This window comes from Diadema antillarum, unplaced genomic scaffold (genome assembly GCF_040938485.1).
Source record: "Diadema antillarum isolate AM-2024a unplaced genomic scaffold, OU_Dant_1.0 seq00001321_RagTag, whole genome shotgun sequence".
Taxonomy (NCBI): Eukaryota; Metazoa; Echinodermata; class Echinoidea; order Diadematoida; family Diadematidae; genus Diadema; species Diadema antillarum.
In genome coordinates, this window is record NW_027272092.1 from 295630 (window position 1) to 303413 (window position 7784).

The following is a 7784-nucleotide window of genomic DNA, read 5'->3' on the forward strand; positions in this document are numbered from 1 at the left end:
CTGACGAGTTAGGTGATACGCTTGGGGTCATCAGGTGTCGGTCATCTGTGATCGACAAAGAAAAGAATGTGATATAGGCACCTTGAAGTTATATTGAGCGTGCATGCAAAACCGTTTCTCTAACCAATCGGCCACGGGACATCCCCGGAAATGGTAAGGCAAAAAAGAAATGTATGGATATTACAGGGGGAAAAAGTCAATGCCCACTCAACAATCGTGGCCGCGTGAACATGTATTGCATTGCTAGACGGAAATGCGGCCTTGTAACGACTGATGTCGCTATGCCATTTCTGGCAACTTGGGAAAAATACGCGCCGTAGACATAAAGCCTATAATCGGCTGGTTTTGATACCTTGCCTTTAATCACAATTTTCAGTGTGATGACGTCATCAAAGTACAAAACAATGACATGGTCTTGAAAGACAAATGTTCAAAGTACAACACCTCAGTCGTTGTCATTACATACTATGATCGGTTTGACAAAGTCAACCTGCAAAATGTTGCTGCAGTCGAAGCAATGTGGTCTCCAACACACAAAAAAGAGGGATATGGCGTGTGTCTGTGTGTGTGTATAGGTGCGTTTATATACGAACGTGATTTCTACATGGACGAATATGTAATACAAAATTGAAGAAAAAAAGTAAAATAGCTAAGTATTTTGTTTCGTGATCTTGTGGGGTTCGAACCCGCAACCTCACGTCTCTGAGACGTCGCCTTTAACCACTCGGCCATACGTCTCGGCGAGAAAATATGAGGAACGTAAACTTATGTATGTGAAAGCTGAATCGGGAATCGTTTTGTCCACATTCCATTCTCATTTTCAGTTTTAAACTGCAAAATTGTCAACCTGATGATGAGATTTCAAAAAATAAAATGCATGATTACTGAAGCTTATTGTCTCAGCTACAACATACTAAAGTTTCAGAGGAAATGAAGCAAAATCAGCTGAGATAAAGGTGCTTAAACGTTGTCAAGTCAATGCATGGTTTTAAAAAAAATCACCTCCCATAGACATAACACGTAAACTTGTCCGATTTTGCATCTTTACCTTTAATCACAATTTAAGGTATGATGACGTCATCAAATTTCAAAACCATGACTTGGACTTAAAAGGCAAATGTTCAAAGTACAACATATCTGAATTTGGGATAATATTGAGCTTAAACAACAGAGATACGAGCAAATGAATGTCAGAAACAGTACCTCAAAAAAATTAATTGCACTTTTTTGATTTCAGATGATGATATGATGACGTCATAATGTATTTAGGGAAACATTGATACTTGAAACGTTATTTTCAATTCATATGCTTTTGTAATATGCAATAAAAACATAGGGTCACCTGACGTTTTAAAGAGCTATGGCGAAATGAACAAAGACATGTTTTTCGCTATATTTCCACATAGAGGCGAACACGAAATTTCAACTTTGACGCCAGCGCATTCCTTTGTTATAGGTCGAAATTGATCGGAAATCAATGGATATTGTTACTTAATGTATCAGGAATCCAAATCTGTCAAAAAATGTGCATTTTCATGTTGCTTACGCGCACTGCGCGCGGAAATGCGCAGACGGACGCGAACGCGCGGAACGCTTAAAATTGTCTGAAACTTCGAGATTTCCCATTGGGAAGTCGTTTTAAGCATTTAAAAACTTTGACGCGCGCTAATGCGCGCGTATTGATGTCCTGGGTAATTAGCATTAAAAAGTAAGATAGAGCGTGACCTGAACTTTATGTCCAACGAAAATGATACAGAAATGACCTTTAGTTATGAAGTTATGATCGATCATGTAACATGGTCCGAAAATCACAAAATGGCGCCTAGATGACGTCATAGATATGTTACTGTCATGAAAACCTTATTGTGGCTAGATATTGTCATGAGACATGTTGACTGAAAATGTCATGTTATTCCGTCATGTCAATGTTGAGATATTCACGACACAAAATGTGCCAGAAAGAAAGAAGAATAAAAAGAAAGAAAGGAAGATTTTGACAAACACAATAGGTGATACGCTAAAAGCGTATCACCTAATAAAGAGAGATTTTGACAATCACAATAGGTGATACGCTGATGGCGTATCACCTAATAAAGAGAGATTTTGACAATCACAATAGGTGATACGCTGATAGCGTATCACCTAATAAAGAGAGATTTTGACAATCACAATAGGTGATACGCTGATAGCGTATCACCTAATAAAGAGAGATTTTGACAATCACAATAGGTGATACGCTGATAGCGTATCACCTAAAAAGAGAAATTTTGACAATCACAATAGGTGATACGCTGATAGCGTATCACCTAATTAATTGTTTGTTATTTCATCGCTGGAAAGTCACTATGTTGATCTTTAAATACAGCCATGATAGGCTGGTTTGACTCTCGGCTTAAACTGGAATATCAAATTTCCAGCATTTGTATAAGTCAACATATTACTCAGTTACTTTCATTCAGTAAGTATACACTTACAGTATCTTAGATTATAAAAACAGTAGTGCGAATATTGTTCATATAATATTTTGATACTGCAAAATTGATAACTGCAATGGTATATTGTGTGGCTTACCTGAGGCACGACTTTAAAGTTACACTGCAAAAACATCGGTGTTAGATTTAACACCATGGGTGTTAAATCTAACACCGATCAAACTTCAATAGAGGACCACACCCACAGGTGTTGAAAATGTATTGTGACCGTGTTAAAAAGTGTTCGCCTGGCACTTCGTGGTGTTAATTTGACACTGTGGCTGGTGATATTTTTGACACTGCGCTAGAGTTAATTCAATAATGACACCGCATGGTGTTGAATTGATATTGGTGGTGTTAATTGCGATGGTATAACACCAGTCCAGCTTCAATAGGGGACCACACCAACTGGTGTTACTGTGATGTAAATTTGTTTTTTTCAAAAAATCAAGTACTTTATCGGAAAATTCTTTATCGTCTTGTTGAAGTTCAAAATTAACAAGAAGTGCAGTAACTAAGGAACTATTCAAAAGACAATTTTAAATTTTGAAATGACACCCGGAGGTGTTAATCTAACACCATGAATGAGCACCGGAATTTTAACACCAGCTCGGTGTTTCATATTTAACACCGGACTTTTTGCAGTGTACAATGTATACAAAACGCCTGTGCAAAACTCGGACGTTAATCTTTCAAATATAATAATAATAATAATAATAATAATAATAATAATAATAATAATAATAGTAGTAATAATAATAATAATAGTAATAGTAATAGTAATAGTAATAGTAATAGTAATAGTAATAATAATAATGATAATAATAATACATTACATTACATTTGAAATGCGCTTGATACAGTGTTTCTAAGCTCAAAGGGAAAAGAAAAAATGAAAAAGGTGAGATAACAGACAAGTAAACACAAATAAGAATAACTAAATAAATAAACACATACAATCATAGTAATTGTAATAATCATAATAATAATCATGACAATAATAATAATCATATTACCTCTCTTTGAAAGAACTGTACGCTTAGTATACGACAAAGAAGCATGTTTGAAATTCTCTTGATTGTACACAAAGCACTAACTAGGTGCTATCCAAGTTACAACAAAAATCAGCTCTCATTCTCGGAATCTGGGCTGGTGAAATTATAATCAAGGGCCTACTTTTGAAAGTTTGCTCTTGGAGAATAAAGCCTAGCCTAGGTGAAAGGGCATGCTTATTATACAGTTTTTAAGTGCACCCCTAAAGCTCTATAATTCTCTCCCAACAGTCAGTAGACGAGTTATGTCAGTGGTTGATCATAACCCAAATTTGACTGAATTCACACTTGTTCAAACTGTTTCTTTTTGTAGTGTGATAAGGTGGGCAAAACGATTTATATTCTGTGTGCTCTGTTCTCTCTCTCCCTCTCTCTCTCTCGCTCTCCCTCTCTCTCTCTCTCTCTCCTATCCCCTCCGAAGGATACCCCTTTTAGCTATAGGTGGTTATGCCCATACTGTAGGTAGGATAAGACATGTCTGTTCGTATTTCACCAGCGTTGACATGCATATTGCACTGCTCACACATGCAGATCTCCATGTCGATGCATGGAACAGATGTATCTCCGCATTGCGGGACGGGGGTCGATGCTGACAGGACTTCCGTTTCCTGTCTCTGTGGCACAGTGCTTCATGGCAAAAATGTGGAAAATTTTGATAACTGCAAATTGTTTGAATTTGTAATAATTTTGAGTTTCATAATGTGAGAAAAACATGTAAGAGTTTCCTTATGCAGTGCAGAAGAATGTTATATTTGTATAACTGTACTATAATAAGACAAATGCACACCTTATTGTTATTATTTGTTGTTATTATTATTATTATCATTATTATCATCGTTGTTATTATTATTATTGTTATCATTATCATTATCATCATCATCATCATCATCTTCATCATCATTATCATCATGTCTTTTAATTAGAGTTTAGGGTTTGCTTTGATTAATTTAAGCAGCTGGGACAAAGCAGTTGATAAAGCCCATCAGTCACGCAGTATAACTTTAGCAAAGATTCCACGCCATGAATACACATCGTAGTATTTTTTTTAATGCAAAATTAACCCACATATATTCCTCTCCATCAAGCTCGAGCATATTACAAAGAATGTGATCCCCACCTCATGACTCTTGCCATTAAATGAATACAAAACCCTTCAAAAAAAAAAAACCCAAGCAAACCTGGTATGCTGTCGTCGTTACCTTTCTTCATGAAATGTTATTTTTGGTACAATTTTGCACCAATGATCATAAGCGAATATTCATATATACAGTTGTAGATATTTGTATGTATCATTTCAGATATTCATGTAAATCAGTAAAAATGCAAATGTACAACTGCCGAAGTAAATTGCATTTATACGCAAATCCTATTTCTCCGGATCATCAGTTCTTAACATTCTGATGTAAACAGAGAGAGTGAGTATAGTCTCTAGTTCCTCTCCATCACTAAAAATGTAAAGCAGAGTAACTGGAATCTTGTGACAACCTGCACAATCGTATCTCAGCATGACTTTTAAATAAGATACCTTATGTTGTTACAGTGTATGGCCCCTTAATTCTTCCCCCCCCCCCAAAAAAAAGGACGAAAAATGTACAAAGAAAGAGCTGAAACATGATGACGAATTCTCAAAAGATTTGAATTAGCAACATAAAGTCACCAAAATATGATTTTTGTGACGATATACAATTTGTATGTATGTCAATTGCGTCACTATATTCAATTCAATTCAGTCCAGTTCAATTCAATTCAATTCAGTTCAATTCAATTCAATTCAATTCAATTCAATTCAATTCAATTCAATTCAATTCAATTCAATTCAATTCAATTCAAATCGATTCTATTATCCGTTTCTGGAAATTTGGTTTGTTTGCATGCGTACAAATTTACATTGATACATACATTAAGCACACGTATAACATAGATGCATAGACATGATAGACACACAATATATATACAGCAATACAATGTCAATGTCATCGTCAAAAATACATAACATAAATGAGATATCAATCTGTATGAGTCACCGTTGTGTTAGATGTGGTGTGCATATAACATTATACGGGTCTGTAAATATGTATCAGATTAATAATAACTATATGAGAGTTTTAAACAATATAAATGCATGCATCTTTATGTCTTTAATGATTGTATAAAAATTTTGAAGGCTACGTACGTGCGTGTTTGTGCGTGTATGTGTGTGAACGTACGAAAATGTGGGTCTATGTGTTTTTACCAAAACCTTATGTCACACCACCGTCGTGATCATTCTTCTCCTATAATAAATAAATGTTTTCACTTGACTTTAATAATATATAACAATGTTATGGGTGAAACACTACAGAATTGCCTGCCCCTTCTGCAGTCGCCCCTTGTCTTCGGAAAGCAAAACACAGTAATAGAATAATTGAGGATCCATAATCTTTTCAACATTGGTTGCCAATGTTTTAACGGGAGCTTATTGAGTATTGAGCGTATAGGCTCACGTTTGGCTGCATGTAATCGAACCAACGAGAGAAAGCATTCAGAACGTGACACTCTGACAAAGTGAAAGTAAGCGGATATTGCCATCCTGACAGGAAATAACTTGAATCTTTACAAGGCACTGTGGCAAAAAAAACCCCTAACAACAACCCTAACAACAACAACAACAAAAGGATGAGGGCAAAATCCGCACTTAAGAATAGACATGTATATTTGCTTCGACATTTTGCGTATAATGCGTATGCTGATTCAGAGCCTGATTATACTATAACAATGTCACATTACCTGGAACGAAAATGTTGAATGAGCTGCCAACACTCTCGATAAAACTTGCTATATAGACGTACCATGCTTATTCACTCAAAGTCATGGTACATTTGATTAGAACGACATGTATGATGCTATTAATGAGTATACTTTATCTACTTTTTATGGTCACTCTTCTTTGTAAGTATATTGCTGTCCTGCCTGATTAACGTGGCTTCGTTTCGTTCTCCAGTTCTCTTATTCTTTTCCTACAATTTTACCAAGCAATATCTCCCATTGACCACTTGATATTAATCGATATGCAAGGCCTTGCGTGTTCACGTCCCAGTCAACGTCAACGTCCATTATGTAAGTTTCTTTCTTCAGTTCTGTCTCTGCCTCTGTCTGTGTCCTTGTCCCTGTCCTTGTCTGTTTTTCCATCTTTTGTATGATTCCGTTTATATTCCTGCATAATAATCACTCATTGAAGGTCAAATTATCCACATGTTTCCTTGTTTGTTGTGCCCCAGTGCATTCACCATTATGACACTGTCACTTTATACTTGATATACATGTTGATTGCTAAAAATAATGTCATTGAACTGAAATAAAATTTTGAAGTCTCAAAATTTTTCATCATTCTTGAGTGCCATTATCTATGCTTGCTGAATTTTATTGATTGCATTGCCTTCACACTATGAGATAGATTCACTTATTCATTTATGTTGTTATTGGTAAAAATGAAATAAACTTTACGAATCAACGAACACGGATTTTGATCTTCATAATTGCTTACTCCCCATATGGCTGTGTTGTATTAAAGAAAGGAAATGTTTTATTTCTACTTTCATATCAGGAATATTACGCCTGCTGACGGCAAAAGCTACGATTAAGAATGTTATGTTTATTGTCTCGATTGTCAGCTTCTTATCTGCTCCGTATCCAAAGCCGAATACCCTGAACTATCCTAAGAGTTGCAGTATACCACAAAACCCATGGTAATGCATTTCTACAAAAACATAAATAATGCCCTTGCATGTAAAACATCCATCTATTTCTTTCTATATGGAAGTTAACATGCAAATAACACACACACACACACACACACACACACACACACACACATATATATATATATATATATATATATATATATATATATAAATTTATACATGACTGTATTATAAATTGTCTTTGAGTTGTAAATTGTTCTTCTGTAGGTAAGACATTGGTTTCTTTGATTTTGTGTCATATATCTGTTTGTAGTTTCATTATCAAAAGAGTCCTTTTTTCGTTCTCATGTATTTTCTGAGGGTCCCATTCCGTACAAGCTTTGCTTTTAAGTGGGACCCTCCATTTCCATTCCCATCCTTGTACTATGTATATGTTCTACCCATAAAATGCAACTACAATCAAACCTGTCTTAGCGGCCACCTGTCTATAGCGGCCACATGTATATGGCAGCCACTGAAAAATCCCCCGCACGAAATTGCTGTATGATAAACCCTTTATATTAAGGCCGTGTCACACCGTT